Below are 20,478 nucleotides of genomic sequence, written 5' to 3' on the forward strand. Positions count from 1 at the left end.
TTAATTGCAAAGTTCCTCTTTGCCATGCAAATGAACTGAATCCCCACAAAACATTTCCACTGCATTTCAGCCCTGCCACAAAAGGACCAGCTGACGTCATGTCAGTGATTCTCTCTTTAACACAGGTGTGAGTGTTGACGAGGACAAGGCTGGAGATCACTCTGTCATGCTGATTGAGTTCGAATAACAGACTGGAAGCTTCAAAAGGAGGGTGGTGCTTGGAATCATTGTTCCTCCTCTGTCAACCATGGTTACCTGCAAGGAAACATGTGCCGTCATCATTGCTTTGCACAAAAAGGGCTTGACTGGCAAGGATATTGCTGCCAACAAGATTGCACCTAAATCAACCATTTATCGGATCATCAAGAACTTCAAGGAGAGCGGTTCAATTGTTGTGAAGAAGGTTTCAGGGCGCCCAAGAAAGTCCATCAAGCACCAGGACCGTCTCCTAAAGTTGATTCAGCTGCGGGATCGGGACACCACCAGTACAGAGCTTCACACACAGTAAGGGGAAGACTTTCCGAGAATGGCCTGGTGTCAAGAAGGGCAGCAAAGAAGCCACTTCTCTCCAGGAAAAACATCAGGGACAGACTGATATTCTGCAAAAGGTACAGGGACTCAGCATTGGACTGCTGAGGACTGGGGTAAGGTCATTTTCTCTGATGAATCCCCTTTCCGATTGTTTGGGGCATCCGGAAAAAAGCTTGTCCGGAGAAGACAAGGTGAGCGCTACCATCAGTCCTGTGTCATGCCAACAGTAAAGCATCCTGAGACCATTCATGTGTGGGGTTGCTTCTCAGCCAAAGGAGTGGGCTCACTCACAATTTTGCCTAAGAACACAGCCATGAATAAAGAATGGTACCAACACATCCTCCGAGAGCAACTTCTCCCAACCATCCAGGAACAGTTTGGTGACGAACAATGCTTTTTCCAGCATGATGGAGCACCTTGCCATTTGGCAAAAGTGATAACTAAGTGGCTCGGGGAACAAAAAATCTATAGTTTGGGTCCATGGCCAGGAAACTCCCCAGACCTTAATCCCGTTGAGAACTTGTGGTCAATCCTCAAGAGGCGGGTGGACAAACAAAACACCACAAATTCTGACAAACTCCAAGCATTGATTATGCAAGAATGGGCTGCCATCAGTCAGGATGTGGCCCAGCAGTTAATTGACAGCATGCCAGGGCGGCTTTGCAGAGGTCTTGAAAAGAAGGGTCAACACTGCAAATATTTACTCTTTGCATCAACTTCATGTAATTGTCAATAAAAGCCTTTGACACTTATGAAATGCTTGTAATTATACTTCAGTATTCCATAGTAACATCTGACAAAAATATCTAAAGACACTGAAGCAGCAAACTTTGTGGAAATTAATATTTGTGTCATTCTCAAAACTTTTCGCTACGACTGTACATTCAGATGTCATAAATCAGCACTGCAGAGCTCTCATTGTCCTATGCCATGCCTTGATCGTATTACTGTTGATGATATCTGGAAATGTGCATGTACACCCTGGCCCATCTACTGTTGCTAGCCCCAATTCCGACTTGTGCTCTGATATCTGCTTCACTGATTTCTGCTCTCGTAACCTAAAATGGATCAATTGAAAGTGTGGGTTCACAGCTTCAATCCAGATGTGTTGGTCATTACTGAGACATGCTTAAGGAAGAGTGTTTTGAATACTGATGTCAACCTTTCTGGTTATAACCTTTTTTGGCAAGACAGATCTTCCAAAGTTGGGGTAGTGGCAATCTTTACCAAGGATCACCTTGCTCGGTTGTCTCCACCAAGTCTGTCCCCAAACAATTTGATTTACTGGTTTTAAGCATTATACTTTCAAATAGCTCTTTGTTGACTGTTGCTGGGTGCTATCATCCTCCATCAGCACCAGTCTGTGCCCTACCTACTGTACCCTAAGCTCTCTCCTGGCCACTTACACTAAGTCTGAATTTGTCCTGCTAGGTGACCTAAACTGGGACATGCTTAAACCACCTGACCAAATCCTAAAGCAATGGGACTCCCTAAATCTTTCTCAGATTATTACCAATCCCATAAAGAACGACTCCAAACACCCAGAAAAGGCCACCCTCCTCGAGGTTATCCTCACAAATAATCCTGATAGGTAACAGTCTGGTGTTTTCTGTAATGACCTTAGTGATCACTGTTTTACAACCTGTGTTTGTAATGGCTGCTCAGTAAAACGACCTGTCCTGATTTGTCATAGACGCTTGCTAAAAAACTTTAATGAGCTCTGTCGAAGACGCTTGGACATTCTTTTTTTATATTTTCAGTGGTATTGTTAACAAACACGCCCCCAAAAAGAAAATGAGAATTAAAAACAGGTTTAGCCCCTGGTTTGACCGTGATCTTACTCCATCTCAAGAATTGCATTTGGCAAAATGCTCGGCACACGCATACTCAGGCTGACTGGCTCTTGTTCAGGCAATTTAGAAATAAGTGCACTCAGGCTATCCGGAAGGCCAAAGTTAGTTACTTTAAGGAGCAGTTCTCTCTCTGTGCGTCTAATCCCAATAAGTTCTGGAAAACGGTTAAAGACCTGGAGAATAAACCCTCCTCCTCACAGCTGCCCATGTCCCTTAAAGTTGATGATGTGGTTGTTACTGACAAGAAGCACCTGGCTGAGCTCTTTAATCACCACTTCATTAAGTCAGGATTCCTATTTGACTCAGCCATGCCTCCTTGCCCTTCCAACATTTCCTCATCTCCCACCACTTCTAATGCGACTATCCCGATGCTTCTCCCTCTCTTTCCCCGCTACAAAGTTTCTCCCTGCAGGCAGTCACTGAGTCCGAGGTGCTAAAGGAGCTCCATAAACTTCACCCCAAAAAAACATCTGGGTCAGATGGTTTTGACCCTTTCTTCTTTAAGGTTGCTGCCCCTATCATCACCAAGCCTATCTCTGACCTTTTTAACCTGTCTCTTCTTTCTGGGGAGATTCCCATTGCTTGGAAGGCAGCCACGGTTCATCCTTTATTTAAAGGGGGAGATCAAGCTGATCCAACTATTATAGGCCTATTTCTATTTTGCCCTGTTTATCAAAAGTGTTGGAAAAATCAACTGACTGGCTTTCGTGATCTCTATAGTATTCTCTCGGGTATGCAATCTGGTTTCCGCTCAGGTTATGGATGTGTCACTGCAACCTTAAAGGTCCTCAATGATGTCACCATTGCCCTTGATTCTAAGCAATGTTGTGCTGCTATTTTATTGACTTGGCCAAAGAATTTGATATGCTTGACCGTTCCATTCTTGAGGGCCGGCTAAGGAGTATTGGTGTCTCTGAGGGGTCTTTGGCCTGGTTTGCTAACTACGTCTCTCAAAGAGTGCAGTGTATAAAGTCATAACATCTGCTGTCTCAGCCACTGCCTGTCACCAAGGGTGTACCCCAAGGCTCGATCCTAGGCCCCACGATCTTTTGAATTTACATCAACATCATAGCTCAGGCAGTAGGAAGCTCTCTCATCCATTTATATGCAGATGATACAGTCTTATACTCAGCTGGCCCCTCCCTGAATTTTGTGTTAAATGCTCTACAACAAAGCGTTCTTAGTGTCCAACAAGCTTTCTCTGCCCTTAACCTTGTTCTGAACACCTCCAAAACAAAGGTCATGTGGTTTGGTAAGAAGAATGCCCCCCTCCCCACAGGTGTGATTACTACCTCTGAGGGTTTAGAGCTTGAGGTAGTCACCTCATACAAGTACTTGGGAGTATGGCTAGATGGTACACTGTTCATCTCTCAGCACATATAAAAGCTGCAGGCTAAAGTTAAATCTAGACTTGGTGTCCTCTATCGTAATCGCTCCTCTTTCAATTCAGCTGCCAATCTAACCCTGATTCAGATGACCATCCTACCCATGCTAGATTATGGAGATGTAATTTATAGATCGGCAGGTAAGGGTGCTCTTGAGCAGCTAGATGTTCTTTACCATTCGGCCATCAGATTTGCCACCAATGCTCCTTATAGGACACATCACTGCACTCTATACTCCTCTGTATACTGATCATCTCTGTATACCCGTCGCAAGACCCACTGGTTGATGCTTATTTTTAAAACCCTCTTAGCCCTCACTCCCCCCCTATCTGAGATATCTACTGCAGCCTTCATCCTCCACATACAACACCTGTTCTGCCAGTCACTTTCTGTTAAAGATCCCCAAAGTACACACATCCCTGGGTCACTCCTCTTTTCAGTTCGCTACAGCTCGCGACTGGAACGAACTGCAACAAACACTCAAACTGGACAGTTTTATCTCAAATCTCTTCATTCAAAACTTAAACATGTACACTCTTACTGACAGTTGTGGCTGCTTTGTGTGATGTGTTGTTGTCTCTACCTTCTTGCCCTTTGTGCTGTTGTCTGTGCCCAATAATGTTTTTACCATGTTTTGTGCTGCTACCATGTTGTGTTGCTACCATGTTGTTGTTTTGTTGTGATGCTACCATGCTGTGTTGTCATGTGTTGCTGCCTTTATGTAGTGCTGTGCTGTCTCTCTTGTCGTGATGTGTGTTTTGTCCCATATTTATATTTTATATATTTTTTATTTTTAATCCCAGCCTCCCCCGCAGGAGGCCTTTTGCCTTTTGGTAGGCTGTCATTGTAAGTAAGAATGTGTTCTTAACTGACTTGCCTCGTTAAATAAAGGTTCAATTAAATTGAAAAAAACATCCATTCTCCCACATTCCGTACACAGGGATCTCTTTTGCCTCCTCCAATCAGCAACATCCAGATGGCCTTCGTGGCGTTCTTACTCCCTGTCCCCCTTATGGCACAGCCCCCTCCTCTTGTGAAGTGCCTGAGAAGGAGTTGGAAGACTGACTGTTCATGGCTGCTGCCTGCTGTACTGCTAAACTTTGGGAGCTGAATTATTCACACTAACCCAAATTCTCCTTGCTACCTCTACTCCTTCTACCCCAGGCACACACACACACACACACACACACACACACACACACACACACACACACTTTCCGCCCTCGGTCCCTAGGCAGTACCCATGGTAGTCTAACCCAGACAGGAAAAAGACTCTTCAAGTCTGCAAATGCATACTCTCCTCACTATTTTAAATAAAAAGACCCTCATTTAGCCTCGTACATTACACTCACTTCATATAGAACGCCTCCCCCTTCCCAACAGTACATTGGGTACCGTACATTCCTGCCTGTCTGAGTCATTTGCACTAACATACACACACACACACACACACACACACACAGAGACAGACCCCTCCCCCAGTGTGGCTGGCGTTGTATTTTTCAGTAGGCTGGCAGGCACACACACTTAGCGCCGGGTAACTTTATCCTGACTTTACCCACTCAGTGTGTTAGTCAGCCAGAGAGTGACCCAGTTTACTGTAAAATACAACAGGGCCAGACGGCAACCTTTTACTCTGAGGCTCTATCTGTCTGACTGTAGGAAAACAAAGCAAAATAGAACAAAAGAGAGAACCCAGTCTGGACAACCAAAAGTTCACTCAGGGGTTACCATTTCACTCAGGGGTTACCGTTTCACTCAGGGGTTACCGTTTCACTCAGGGGTTACCGTTTCACTCAGGGGTTACCGTTTTACTCAGGGGTTACCATTCCAGCAACAAAGTCTATGTTGAAAGGGGGATACCTAGTTAGTTGTACAACTGAATCCATTCAACTGAAAAGCGTCTTCTGCATTTAACCCAACCCCTCCGAATCAGAGGTGCGGGGGGATGCCTTAATCGACATCCATGTCATCAGCGCCCTGCTCAGGGGCAGATGTTTACCTTGTCAGCTCGGGGATTCGATCCAGCAACCTTTCGGTTACTGGCCCGATGCTCCTACCCATCAGAAGTTGTTGTCTGTAAAGCCTTCTCTCAGTCAAAAATCTTGTCAGCTCTTTCTTTCTCTCTTTTTACACTCTTTCTTTTCAGTCTCCGGTTTACGAGGCCTTCGCACACACCTCTTTGACACTCACTGAGCCTCAAAGCTTTTCAGAGTCACCTGTCTGTCTGTCTGTCTGTCTGTCTGTCTGTCTGTCTGTCTGTCTGTCTGTCTGTCTGTCTGTCTGTGTTTTGAGAGAGAGAGAGAGGTAATGATCACACACACAGGCCAATGTTTAATAAAACCAACCAAAATAAAACTTGCACACCCTTAATACCTCTGCCTGCCCTGTTTGCTATGGATGATGGATGCAGATTGGAGTAGAGGAAAGGAGGGGTAGTAGGGAAGCTGCCAGTGGCAGTGTGATCCATACAGTCTATTAATAGAGGGCCAATTTAAAGACAAAGTGCTGTGTATGGGGAAAAGAGCTCTACTGGAGGGAGAGAGGGGGAGAGGGGCAGCAGTGTGTGTGGGCCTGCGTATGTGTGTGGGCCTGTGTGTTCAGGAACGCAAGTGTAGCCATATGCTGTGTGTGTATGTATGTGCCGGGGTTTCATAATAACCGAACAGTAAGTAGTGTGTGTGTGTTGTGTGTGTCTGCATCTGCATGTGTGTTTTGTCTTGTATGACGCAGAGTGTCACTAAGCTGTGAGTGCCTGAGAGAGCAGGGACAAAGAGAGGGATGGAGGAGGGCCTCCCGTGTCCCCGGTTAAGCCTCTCAATCCTGGGGAACAGAGAGACAGAATACCCCCTCATTTAGCCCTTCTACCAAGGGGTTATTAAGTTCAGTGTGTGGGTGAAGAGGGACAAATGCAGTTCCCTTAGGATACACACACACACTAACACACACGCACCCTTTCTCAAACAAGCTCACACACATCAAGTTCAAGTTTGTTTATTTGTCATATACACATGATATACATGGAGTACACAATGCAATGAAATAACAATAAAAGCTGAATAAAAATAGGATATTTACACGTGCCGGGGGATTGTGCAATTAGATAGTGCAAAAATAAATCGACATTGTGCAGTAACAATAAATATGGAGTCCAGTAGCATCTGTGTGGGCTGTAGAAGTGGAGTGATATAAAAAGAGAGTGTACAGGAGAGCGGGATGGATAGACGAAGGGAGATATAAGCTGACTTGGCAGAGTGGAGCGACAACAGGAATACATGGCTTTCTCTGCCGTCATGTGGCAGTTATTAATACGCTTAGCTAAGACTCTCTCACACACACACAGACATATGCTCACACGCAAATGGATCCTTATAGCCTACACACATACGCATACACACTGTATGTAGTACTGAAGTAGGTAATGGAGTCATGGAACAATAGCTTTGCTTCTAAGACTGGGTCTCAGAGAGAGAAGTGTGTCCTTCATCTCCTACTGATTCAGTCACATAGCCACAGGAGAGAGGGGGGGGGGGGGAGAAGAGAGGAGTTAGGACGGAGGAGAGGGAATGAATGGAACAGAGGGTGAAGGAAGTGAGTGATAGGGAGATAGGTGGGAGAGAGGAGAAAATAGGGGGGGGGGGTTGGATGAAGATTGATGGAGATAAAGGGGGTGAGGAATTGGGAAAAGAATAGAGTAGCCACAGTCACCTCACCTCGCTGCACACGGTCACAGTAGAACAGGAAATCATGTGACCCTCTCCAGAAGGGTGTAGCCTAGGAACTAAGGAAAAGGCCCACTGTTGCTGGGACAGCAACGGGATATATGTGTGTGTGTGAATGTACAATGCCGTGGATGTACAATGCTGTATGTGTGCGTGGGTGTTGCTGATCCAAGGCTCGCTGTTGCAAAGTTTCCCCTCTCCCCTGCAGCTGCTCAGCTGGTGTGTGTGGGGGAGGACTGAAACTGACAGACCTGAAAGTGCTGAGCTCAGCACACATTGAGCCTTTGCAGACACACACACACACACACACACACACACACACACACACACACACACACACTGAAACGGAGCAGAAAGTTCTTGTGCAGGGGGTGAATGTAGGTCAGGGTCAGACATGTTTGAGATTAACTGAACCAGTCAGCCATCAGTGACCCTTACGGACACTTAAAGGGATTTTTCTCCTGGCTTTGGCAATATCTTTGTTCAACTCTTCCCCGGAGTCAGATGAACTTGTGGATACCATTTTTAATGTCTCTGTGTCCAGTAAGACGAAAGAGGTAGATTCGTGAGCCAATGCTAACTAGCATTAGCGCAATGACTGGAAGTCTATGGGTATCTGCTAGCAGTATCCCTTTAACATTACAGCTGTGACATTTCACATGTACAGAGAAAGCCTCAGAACAGTCAAACCTGAGTGTGCATCAAATAAACCATCTTTCAAAGATCTGCGATGAAACTCATTCACAGAGATAATTATTCTATGAGCCATTAGGTGTGGGCAAGAATGACAACGGCCAGATAACAAGAACAGCACTTTTTTAGTTATGGTTAACCTCTCATTCATATAATGTCTTTACCATGTTCCTGAAAAAGATGTGCGTACAGTGGGGCAAAAAAGTATTTAGTCAGCCACCAATTGTGCAAGTTCTCCCACTTAAAAAGATGAGAGGCCTGTAATTTTCATCATAGGTACACTTCAACTATGACAGACAAAATAAGGGAAAAAAATCCAGAAAATCACATTGTAGGATTTTTAATGAATTTATTTGCAAATTATGGTGGAAAATAAGTATTTGGTCACCTACAAACAAGCAAGATGTCTGGCTCTCACAGACCTGTAACTTCTTCTTTAAGAGGCTCCTCTGTCCTCCACTCGTTACCTGTATTAATGGCACCTGTTTGAACTTGTTATCAGTATAAAAGACACCTGTCCACAACCTCAAACAGTCACACTCCAAACTCCACTATGGCCAAGACCAAAGAGCTGTCAAAGGACACCAGAAACAAAATTGTAGACCTGCACCAGGCTGGGAAGACTGAATCTGCAATAGGTAAGCAGCTTGGTTTGAAGAAATCAACTGTGGGAGCAATTATTAGGAAATGGAAGACATACAAGACCACTGATAATCCCCCTCGATCTGGGGCTCCACGCAAGATCTCACCCCGTGGGGTCAAAATGATCACAAGAACGGTGAGCAAAAATCCCAGAACCACACGGGGGGACCTAGTGAATGACCTGCAGAGAGCTGGGACCAAAGTAACAAAGCCTACCATCAGTAACACACTACGCCGCCAGGGACTCAAATCCTGCAGTGCCAGACGTGTCCCCTGCTTAAGGCAGTACATGTCCAGGCCCGTCTGAAGTTTGCTAGAGAGCATTTGGATGATCCAGAAGAAGATTGGGAGAATGTCATATGGTCAGATGAAATCAAAATATAACTTTTTGGTAAAAACTCAACTCGTCGTGTTTGGAGGACAAAGAATGCTGAGTTGCATCCAAAGAACACCATACCTACTGTGAAGCATGGGGGTGGAAACATCATGCTTTGGGGCTGTTTTTCTGCAAAGGGACCAGGACGACTGATCCGTGTAAAGGAAAGAATGAATGGGGCCATGTATCGTGAGATTTTGAGTGAAAACCTCCTTCCATCAGCAAGGGCATTGAAGATGAAACGTGGCTGGGTCTTTCAGCATGACAATGATCCCAAACACACCGCCCGGGCAACGAAGGAGTGGTTTCGTAAGAAGCATTTCAAGGTCCTGGAGTGGCCTAGCCAGTCTCCAGATCTCAACCCCATAGAAAATCTTTGGAGGGAGTTGAAAGTCCGTGTTGCCCAGCAACAGCCCCAAAACATCACTGCTCTAGAGGAGATCTGCATGGAGGAATGGGCCAAAATACCAGCAACAGTTTGTGAAAACCTTGTGAAGACTTACAGAAAATGTTTGACCTCTGTCATTGCCAACAAAGGGTATATAACAAAGTATTGAGATAAACTTTTGTTATTGACCAAATACTTATTTTCCACCATAATTTGCAAATAAATTCATTAAAAATCCTACTATGTGATTTTCTGGATTTTTTCATAGTTGAAATGTACCTATGATGAAAATTACAGGCCTCTCTCATAGTTTTAAGTGGGAGAACTTGCACAATTGGTGGCTGACTAAATACTTTTTTGCCCCACTGTATCTCTCAGTTTGTGTGTGTGTTGCTGTAGCCCGTGTACTCTGTACGTCCAGGCTGTTTTTAGACTGAACCGGGCCCAGTAACAGTAGAGCGGAGCCCCAGGAGGATAGCTAGCTAGGGGCCCCCAGACTAATCTCTACCAGATGAGCTGGTCCTCTAGCCTCCAGCACGGCTAAAGCATCAGAGGAACGCACCCCAAGCCCCTAAACACACACACGACACCGCTCCCAGTCAAACGCATACACTACATGTTATGTCAAAGACTGCATTCTCTTACACACTGGAGCTACACTTACCACCAGTCAAATACATACTGGTGTGCATAGAGATTTATTCATGTTTTAAATACTGAGACAACTAAACTGAGGAGTTTTGGCCTACTGCCTCCAGTACTAGCTAACTGGAGGTTATACAGGTCATTGAACTGCACCAAACATCAGCATACCTTCTTCAGCTGTTGCTACCCTTCCATCTGACTTGGACAAAGAGAGCACTTGATGTAGGTGAGAGGAGAGTGTGTTACGGAAACACAGGATCAAAGAGTCCGTACACCTCAATGTCACACACACTTGTTTTTCTATCCTTGTGGGGGAAGGGAATGGCCCCACGAGAGAGAATCTTCCTTGTTTTACTATCTCTGTTGGGACTTTTGGGGATTTCAGGTCCCCACAAGGATAGAAGAACAAGACCACAAACACACACAGGGAGGGATAAATCAGGGAGGGTGACATAATGAAGATGAATGGAGAGTACGTGCTGAAACGCAGAGAGGGGGTCAGAGAATGGCACTGTTGCTGAACTGTGTGTGTGTGTGTGTGTGTGTGTGTGTGTGTGTGTGTGTGTGTGTGTGTGTGGTGTGTGTGTGTGACTGAGGCTGTATACTTTAAGTGTGTGTGTGGCTGTGTATGTTTTAGTATGTGCGTGTGGGTGGGGGAGATGGCATTAACAAGGCCTAATATCCGGGAATGGTTGAAAAAATGAGAGGACACAGAGGGGGGTGGAATGCTGTCGTTTTCGGGAAGCGGTTAGGAAATCAGAAGCATTGCGGGGGTACGGGGAAAGGAGGGTGGTCGGTATTTAGGGAGGGGGCGCACACAGATGTGTGAAACAGCCAGGGCAGAGCAGTGTTTATAGTGGTAGTAAACTTATAAACACATAAAAAAAACACATCCTACCTCCCCTCCCACAGACTGACTCGCTTCTTTGACCTCTGACCCCTACTACATCTCCTCACTTCTCCCTCTATTCTTCCACCTTCATTTTCTCCCTCCAAATGGTAGAGGCCCTCTCTCCTGACTAGACACGCTGTACAACTCTCTCCTACTCTTCTTTTCTCTCCCTCTCCCCCTGAGATGTGCTGTAGGACTTCCTCTCTCTCCCCTTCCTCTCCCTCCCTCCTTCCTTTCAGAAACCTCACCCCCTTTCTCTCCTAATATGAAGTGCTCTCGTTCTCTCCCCTCTATCTACATCTCCCTCTCTCATACGGGAGAGTAATCATGTAGGCATCATGCTTCTCTGAATCTGCAGAGCACACACACACACACACACACACATACACAAACACGCTCCACAGATCTCATTAATCAACTATCCATGTGGAAAAGTCCCATTACAAGTGTGTGTGTGTGTGTGTGTGTGTGGTTACAGTGCGAAGCTCCCGTGACAGCGTGCCTCTGATGGACTTCCCTATTGTTTTTGTTAGTGCATTTATTCACATAGTTAATCATTCTCTCTCTAGACCAGTATGTTCTCTGTCTCAGTCTGTACGTGTGTGTGTGTGTTCTTAGTTCACTCGTAGGCCAGGGCCATCACATGATTACCCAGGCTGACTTGCAATCTGATCGAGCTCTCTATTTTTAGATGTGAAATGTTGAAATAGATGGTGTGGTGGTTAGTAAACAGGATAGGCTGTATACTCACACCACCAGCTCACGGCATGGTGCTAGATCTGGAGGTGGCACACCCTGCACACATCAGAGGTTAACAGGCTTTAAATACCGCTCTCGATATTGACTTATTTAAACACTGTGGGAGTTGTGGATGGCCACTGAGCAGATCTTGCTAAGAGAACTGTTGGATGAGCCTCATAATAGAGACATACTGTTCCAGAGACAGAATACATATATCTTTGTTCGAGTCTTTCTACATCTGAAGCAAGCCATCTGTTTGCTTTGGTGCACGTGTCTGTTGGTCTGCCTCTTTGTCTGTCTTTCTCTCCCCTCTCTCGCTTTGCTCTCTCTCTCTCCCCTCTCTCTTTCTCTCTCCCTCTCTATATCTGTGGAGGTGATCTGCAGGCTTTGTGTGTGTGTGTGTGTGTGTGTGTGTGTGTGTGTGTGTGTGTGTGTGTGTGTGTGTGTGTGTGTGTGTGTGTGTGTGTGTGTGTGTGTGTGTGTGTGTGTGTGTGTGTGTGTGTGTGTGTGTGTGCGTGCGTGTCCAACCTTGCGTGCATGCTTGCTTGTGTGTGTTCTTGGCAAGCATGGTAGGGCCTTGGCTGTGGGACGTTCTGTACGGGAGCTCTGGTGGTAAAGCACAGCAAGGCCAACTGTAACGTCCCGTAGTGAACTATACTGAACCGTACACTAATGAGCGCACATGATACCGTGCGTAGAGGAGCTGACTCTCAGCTTTGGGTAGATTTGAGACTCTGTGCTATACAGAAGGGATCTAAAGTAAGGGAGCTTTTTGTTTCATACGGCCTGTGTATGTTTACTGTGCTGTGTATGTTGTGAACCCATTCACACACTGTATATATTTCTGTTTATGGATGTGTGGGTGTGTGCAGTAACTCACCACAGCATAAGTCAAGCACGTTTTCAGCAACGAGGTGACTGGGATCATGAAACACACTGACCTACAGGAGGGCCACCAGGACAATGTGACAGACCATGCCTGATTTTTAGGGCTCTGATTGGTTAGATAAGGTGGGCTTGATCAGGCAACACCCCCTCTCAGGGCAGTCCTGATTGGAGGAAACGGAGGGTAAACACAGAGGTCTTTGAGCACGTGGCCTTATGTAAAACTGAGCTCAGGACGGGATGAATGGCGGGAGAGTGGGTGTGTGTGTGCATGTATGCCTGTGTGTGACCCACACATTAGCCAGGCCTCTTAGTGGCAGGAGAATGATCCATGATTCTTAAAGGATCATGTCCTGTGGACTGTGAAAAGAGAAAGGGGCCCACCCTGTTGGAGTGACAGAGACCTGTGGACAATTTGAGAGTTTCCTGTTCATGTGTACATTATATCGTGTGGGCTTATTTGTGGGTTGGACTATTGTTGTGTGAATGTAGTATATTAGTCAAATGTAATGTGCAGAGACAGAGAACGAGCGAGAGGGAGAAAATGAGGAGAAAGCCAGAATAGAGGAGTGTGACCACTTTCACAATCCTGACCTCTTGATCCCTGTCCAGTTTACACACACACACACACACAACCTAAACACACACAAATAAGTGGAGCGATGCCCAGCCCAGGCCGGGAAAGAGCACATTTGGTTGAATGGAATGGAATGTTCTCTTCACTCTCCAGAACTCAGGGCAGCTGGAATTGGGAGTAGTGTGTGTAGTGTGTAGTGTGTGTGTGTGTGTAGTGTGTGTGTGTGTGTGTGTGTGCGCGTGCGTGCGTGGAGGGTTACAATATAAATAACTTTGTCCTAACTCTCCTGTCCTCTGTATCAGCGCCTGGTCTGTAGTTTATGTATAATCCACATCATGTCAAAAACGTACGGTTAGCCCCCTCTCCCTCTTTCTGTCTCTCTCGCACCTTCTCTCTGTGTTATTATTATTTACTTTTACTTTAACAAGGAGTCCCATTGAGACCAAGGTCTCATCTGCAAGGGAGCCCTGCATCTTACAATTACACAAATTACACATAGGAAATACACCAGAATATTCAATAAAACACTCATAAAAAGCATGTATCTCTCCTCTCTCTCACAAACATTATTTTCCTTAATCCCTCTTTTGCAAAACACTTTTAGATACAAATGTCAAATATATGTCAACAATCCGTCCTCCAAAGGACTATAATATGGATTACATTTTGTGAAAATCCCCCAAATCATGGGCTTTTCTTTGACTGGTCTTTGTGAGGAATCGTGTGTGTGTGTTTTACCTGTTGTTGGTGACGCTTTTTGTTGTTAGCCTGCAGACCTAAGAGGACCAGTCCTGCATCTCTCTCTCCTTATACAGTCGTGGCCAAACGTTTTGAGAATGACACAGATATTATTTTCCACAAAGTTTGCTGCTTCAGTGTCTTTAGATCTTCTTATCAGATGTTACTATGGAATACTGAAGTATAATTACAAGCATTTCATAAGTGTCAAAGGCTTTTATTGACAATTACATGAAGTTGATGCAAAGAGTCAATATTTGCAGTGTTGACCCTTCTTTTTCAAGACCTCTGCAATCCGCCCTGGCATGCTGTCAATTAACTTCTGGGCCACATCCTGATTGATGGCAGCCCACTCTTGCATAATCAATGGTTGGAGTTTGTCAGAATTTGTGGGGTTTTGTTTGTCCACCCGCCTCTTGAGGATTGACCACAAGTTCTCAATGGGATTAAGGTCTGGGGAGTTTCCTGGCCATGGACCAAAATATCGATGTTTTGTTCCCCGAGCCACTTAGTTATCACTTTTGCCAAATGGCAAGGTGCTCCATCATGCTGGAAAAAGCATTGTTCATCACCAAACTGTTCCTGGATGGTTGGGAGAAGTTGCTCTCGGAGGATGTGTTGGTACCATTCTTTATTCATGGTTGTGTTCTTAGGCAAAATTGTGAGTGAGCCCACTCCCTTGGCTGAGAAGCAACCCGACACATGAATGGTCTCAGGAGGCTTTACTGTTGGCATGACACAGGACTGATGGTAGCGCTCACCTTGTCTTCTCCTGACAAGCTTTTTTCCGGATGCCCCAAACAATCAGAAAGGGGATTCATCAGAGAAAATGACTTTACTCCAGTCCTCAGCAGTCCAATCCCTGTACCTTTTGCAGAATATCAGTCTGTCCCTGATGTTTTTCCTGGAGAGAAGTGGCTTCTTTGCTGCCCTAAGTCTTCGCCTCACTGTGCGTGCAGATGCACTCACACCTGCCTGCTGCCATTCCTGAGCAAGCTCTGTACTGGTGGTGCCCTGATCCCACAGCTGAATCAACTTTAGGAGACGGTCCTGGCGCTTGCTGGACTTTCTTGGGCGCCCTGAAGCCTTCTTCACAACAATTGAACCGCTCACCTTGAAGTTCTTGATGATCGATAAATGGTTGATTTAGGTGCAATCTTACTGGCAGCAATATCCTTGCCTGTGAAGCCCTTTTTTGTGCAAAGCAATGATGATGGCACATGTTTCCTTGCAGGTAACCATGGTTGACAGAGGAAGAACAATGATTCCAAGCACCACCCTCCTTTTGAAGCTTCCAGTCTGTTATTCGAACTCAATCAGCCTGACAGAGTGATCTCCAGCCTTGTCCTCGTCAACACTCACACCTGTGTTAACGAGAGAATCACTGACATGATATCAGCTGGTCCTTTTGTGGCAGGGCTGAAATTCAGTGGAAATGTTTTTGTGGGATTCAGTTCATTTGCATGGCAAAGAGGGACTTTGCAATTAATTGCAATTCATCTGATCACTCTTCATAACATTCTGGCGTATTTGCAAATTGCCATCATACAAACTGAGGCAGCAGACTTTGTGAAAATTTATATTTGGGTCATTCTCAAAACGTTTGGCCACGACTGTAGAGTGATTGTTACTGTTTTATTACTTATGTACAGTATGTGTGTTTGCCCCAACGGTGGTCAATGTTGACATAAGACTCAGATTAGATATGGTTTACATGGGAGTGTCTGTCTGTCTGTCTGTCTGTGTCTGTCTGTCTGTCTGTCTGTCTGTCTGTCTGTCTGTCTGTCTGTCTGTCTGTCTGTCTGTCTGTCTCTGTCTGTCTGTCTGTCTCTGTCTGTCTCTGTCTGTCTCTGTCTGTCTCTGTCTGTCTCTGTCTGTCTCTGTCTGTCTGTCTGTCTGTCTGTCTGTCTGTCTGTCTGTCTGTCTGTCTGTCTGTCTGTCTGTCTGTGGCTCAGGTCACTGAACCCAAGCAATCAGTGCTGACAGAGCAGGTCTGGAGGCAGAGTAATGGTGTAAGAGGAGTTACCAACGACCTCAGTGCACTCTCACCTTTGACCCCGCCCAGCCTCCCAGCCTGATGTTCACCTCACAACCTGGACACTTCCTGTCATACAGGGTGTGAAGAGCTCTCAGTCTGTGTGTGTGTGTGCATGTGTTACATAACCTCGGAGGGTAGGGCAGGTCTTTTAGGAAAGAGATAGCACTACCCCCTGTGGCTGAAGGCATGGTTCAGGCTTGGCTTGAACCAGTAAAGCAGGGGAGGAGAAGGGAAGGTGGGGGGGGTTAGAATAGTGGATAGGCGGGGAGGTGTAGAGAGATTGGAGGCCGGCAGAGAGATTTAGGACAGGACAGACCGCTCATCCTTTTCTTCCAAGTCACAGATGAGGCCAGAATGACCCAGGCTATCCTGTCAGACCACAGTGATATATGAGGCTTAGCTGGGTGATGAAACCAACTTGAACAACTCCTAGTGGTAGATACTGTAGAGCTCAGTATTACTAGAATATCTCTATCTCATACAAGCCTCTTAAAAATTGTGTGTGTGTGTGTGTGTGTGTGTGTGTGTGTGTGTGTGTGTGTGTGTGTGTGTGTGTGTGTGTGTGTGTGTGTGTGTGTGTGTGTGTGTGTGTGTGTGTGTGTGTGTAGATTCCTAGCGTAGTTGCTGACAGTGATGAATTGTTCCCACATGTTGCTGATAGACAAAAAGTCCTCTGTGCTCCAGAGCTCTGGCTGCAGCTGGTGTCCACATACATACATACATACATACATACATAACAATCTGTCAGTTCAACATTAGCTACGGAGCAGGCATGGAAGGAGAGGAATAACAGTGTAGCTATCCCTGGGACGAGATGACAACTGAGGAGATGTTGTAGAGAGCTGTGTGTGTGTTCAAGGCCATGAGCGTTTGTTAGCATTGTGTATACATGTGCAGTCATACATTGTATTTATGCGTCTTGTCAGTAGTAGGGATAAAGGGTGTATTTGTGTAGTTAGTTTAGGTGTGTGTGTGTGTGTGTGTGTGTGTGTGTGTGTGTGTGTGTGTGTGTGTGTGTGTGTGTGTGTGTGTGTGTGTGTGTGTGTGTGTGTGTATAAGAGAGAGAGAGAGACAAAGAGTTAGAGAGATATGAATCAGAGCTACTGTCTCATTTTTCTTAATGGTCTTTGGGAATAACCCAGAGGACCAAGTGTAGTAAGTATACTGTACTCTCACTGCAGTGTCGCAAGCACACAGACACACACACAAACCACACACTTACATACACACATTACACCCTCTCTTAACAATTACTTTTTAGTGGTACAGAAAAGAGAGGGGGGGAATAGAGGACATATTAAAGAGTTCCAGTGTTGGGAGAGAAGGAGTGAGAATGTATTAAGTGTCAGGAGCTGGCAGATATATGTTTACAGGGGGAGAGAACCTCAGAGATTCCATTCACTCTGTTCCCTCTCTTTTCTTCCCTCACTTGCTCACTCTCCCTCTCGCTCCCTCCATAGATGTTATCCCCCCTCTCTGCTCACACCCCCACCCTCTTTATAATTTGATGTATCTAGTTATTTCAAGAATTCTTTAAGCGTTCTTCCTTCATTCATTTAGCTCGTAGCAGTTGTAAACAGTTAGTGTGGGAGTGTGTAGGTTCTGGGGCTGTTTGTTTTTAGCTGCTGTAATAAAGCAGCCTTATGTCATGCCTCTGGAGATGCTGCCTGGCTGGCTGGCTGGCTGTAAACACTGGTTTCTTGGTATCTCTCCTCATCTTACTTCATAGGACAGACCTACACGCACATATACACACTGTGGCCAAAGTATTGCCTACGACTTAGTAAAACAACATACTGTGTACTAATAGTACATACTATTGAGAACTTACCGTTTAGCAAAAATGTATGCAGTAAGCAACAAATGTCAACATGCCACTCATCCATACTGAGAAGGCGTCATCTAATGCGCAATCGTGCTCGTTCCCTGCTATTCGTTCGTTTGTCAAGAACACGGGGGTGTGAAAAGACAATTCTCTCCCTCAATAGTGTGCAATGCATTCTACTAGATGAAAAGCCGAAATTAATGTGACATCCTGGCATTTAAAGCACACTCAGTACCGCTATTGCCCTCACACACAACTCTCAAAGGCAACGTTACACACAACGTTACACATTTTTCCGAACAGAATAACAATCCAATCCACATTGTCAGTGTACGGTAAGAGAGGAAGGGAAAGAGGAGATTGGTTGGGAAAAACAATATTTGGATTCCCACAAAAAAAAACTAACGACTTTGGCTCTCTCTGATTTCATACCCAATAATCTATTCTGTTTTGGGGCAGAGAAAAAACATGCAAAGATATAATATGAAAGAAATGTATGTTTTGGATGGTGTTTAGGTTGTTTATATCTATGGATATATGTGACTCACCACCTGGATTCGGTATTATGTAGCAAAATTTGAAATATTTTTTACATTGGATAAAAGTAGAGACTCACGGCTAACAAATTGTATATTTTGCACTGCATTTTTGAGGAACAATGGGAAAGTAATTCTGCTTTGAAATTGATAAACTTGTAAACTCACTTTTGAGAAAATGGCCTATGAATGTTTTGGTATCTAGTGAAGAGCTCTTCTTTGTCTACACCCATTCAGCATCGTTCACACCCTCTTAAGCTTTAGCCCCTCCCATCTCGGAGCGCTCTCGGAGCGCACACTTGACGCTCTGACCGATGATTTGTTTACCTCTGGATAACATGAAAACAGCCTGACAAGCTCAGCTGGCAACAATTTCATTATGCTTTTTTGCCGACATTTACTGACACCGGCCATATTCAACAAGTGTTGTACACTTTAGCTTAAGACATGTAGCTAGCTAACATTAGGCTCTAACTAGCAAAGCAAACGGTTCTGGGATACGAATAATAACGTCATAAACGTAACTGTAGCTAGCTATCTTACCCGTATACATCATCATGCATGATGGACGCGTCTCCCTGTCACGGAAGCCATGCCACGGTTGCCTTTAGTTTGAAGATGTAATCCGGAGACAGGTGTTTTCTCCATCTCTTTAGCTATCATACTCAAATTCCAAAGATTTCGAAACTCAATCCTCCAGAAAGTGGAGAACAACACTCATGCAGCTCCACTACACTATACATGTTTTGAAAAGCTGTGTTCGACAGGATTACCAACACAGACTGACGAGCTCACATAGACAGAACCTGCTATATGGCAGACCAATCCGAACTCCTCTCTCGGCATGTCCAGCCCACTCATTATCTCAGCCAATCATGGCTAGCGGGAAGGTTGCAGGCTTTTTCTGTGGCTAAACTAACTAGGCTCGTAATTTAACAATTGTATTCGTATTTACAGATGGCATACACGTTTGTTATTAAGGCACATGAAAGTTCACATGTTCCAGAAGGCATTTTGATTTAAAAATAAAATGTAAACGTTCAAATGGCTCTCCTGTGAAGTCGTGACTTGCGACATACGCCTAGTTTCCTGAAACGGGTCACATATCAAAACCCCAGTCTCTCTCAGGGCCCATAGAGAACCATATGTTTGGAAAGAAACTGGAAAGAGGCATGGATGAATATCCATTGCAGTACCTCAATGTGTTCAGTTCTTTTGGGTTGCCTTCCCTATTTATAATCAGTAAAATGACCTTGATTTTTGTGTGTTGAAACATGTTTGGTATAAAACGTAGTAACCATGCAGAGCCATCACTCTATGTGTAAGCCACACATAACACACACCATTAAGTAGTTACGTCCATTCATCCTGTGTGTAGAGGATGTAACCAATAGACCAGTAGAGTCTGGAGCTTTGTTCTTGCACAGTCTTCCCCTTGTCCGGTGATGATATGTGAGGTTAGAGAGTGTGTGTTCATTACTCCGTCATAAACGGGCCATGGTACTGTATATGAAAGCATGTCAGCTGAAGCATCCACATAGCCACGGATAGATGGGTGTTATCTTGTGTGTGTGTGTGTGGCGCGATGGACATGTGGATGCTGTGAGTGGTAGGGTATTACAGTTCCTTTAATTGTACTGGTACCATTATGAAATCATAATCTTGTGAGCAAAACATTTTAGCGGCCCCCCCTCATGACAGCAAAGAACATTTACATTTTTAAAGTTAATTTCATGTAATTCTACTCATTTTGCCATGGGGTGGAGAGAAAATGTTGCCGTTTTACAGCTAATTTCCTGCAATTCTACATATTTTGCCATAGGGTGGAGGAAAATGTTTGCCGTTTTTAATATGATAGCTGATGATCAATGGGCCCCACCGTGGTCGATAAATCGACCATCCTTACTGTAAGATTAGATAGCTGGCCGCTAGACTAACTTACCAATTAGCTGATATGGGCTAATTAAGTGACTGCTGATGCACAACCACATTTAGAAATTGCACCTTGTGT

General features: G+C 45.0%; 1 protein-coding gene across 1 annotated transcript in view; it reads left to right on the forward strand.

The window, feature by feature from the left end:
- The window catches only part of LOC120024512 (forkhead box protein O3-like), a 50,338-nt gene that overhangs the window by 25,710 nt on the left and 4,150 nt on the right, over nucleotides 1–20,478 (forward strand). The gene's annotated exons all lie outside the window — the stretch shown is intronic.

The sequence above is a fragment of the Salvelinus namaycush genome, chromosome 29, assembly GCF_016432855.1.
Source record: "Salvelinus namaycush isolate Seneca chromosome 29, SaNama_1.0, whole genome shotgun sequence".
Classification (NCBI taxonomy): domain Eukaryota; kingdom Metazoa; phylum Chordata; class Actinopteri; order Salmoniformes; family Salmonidae; genus Salvelinus; species Salvelinus namaycush.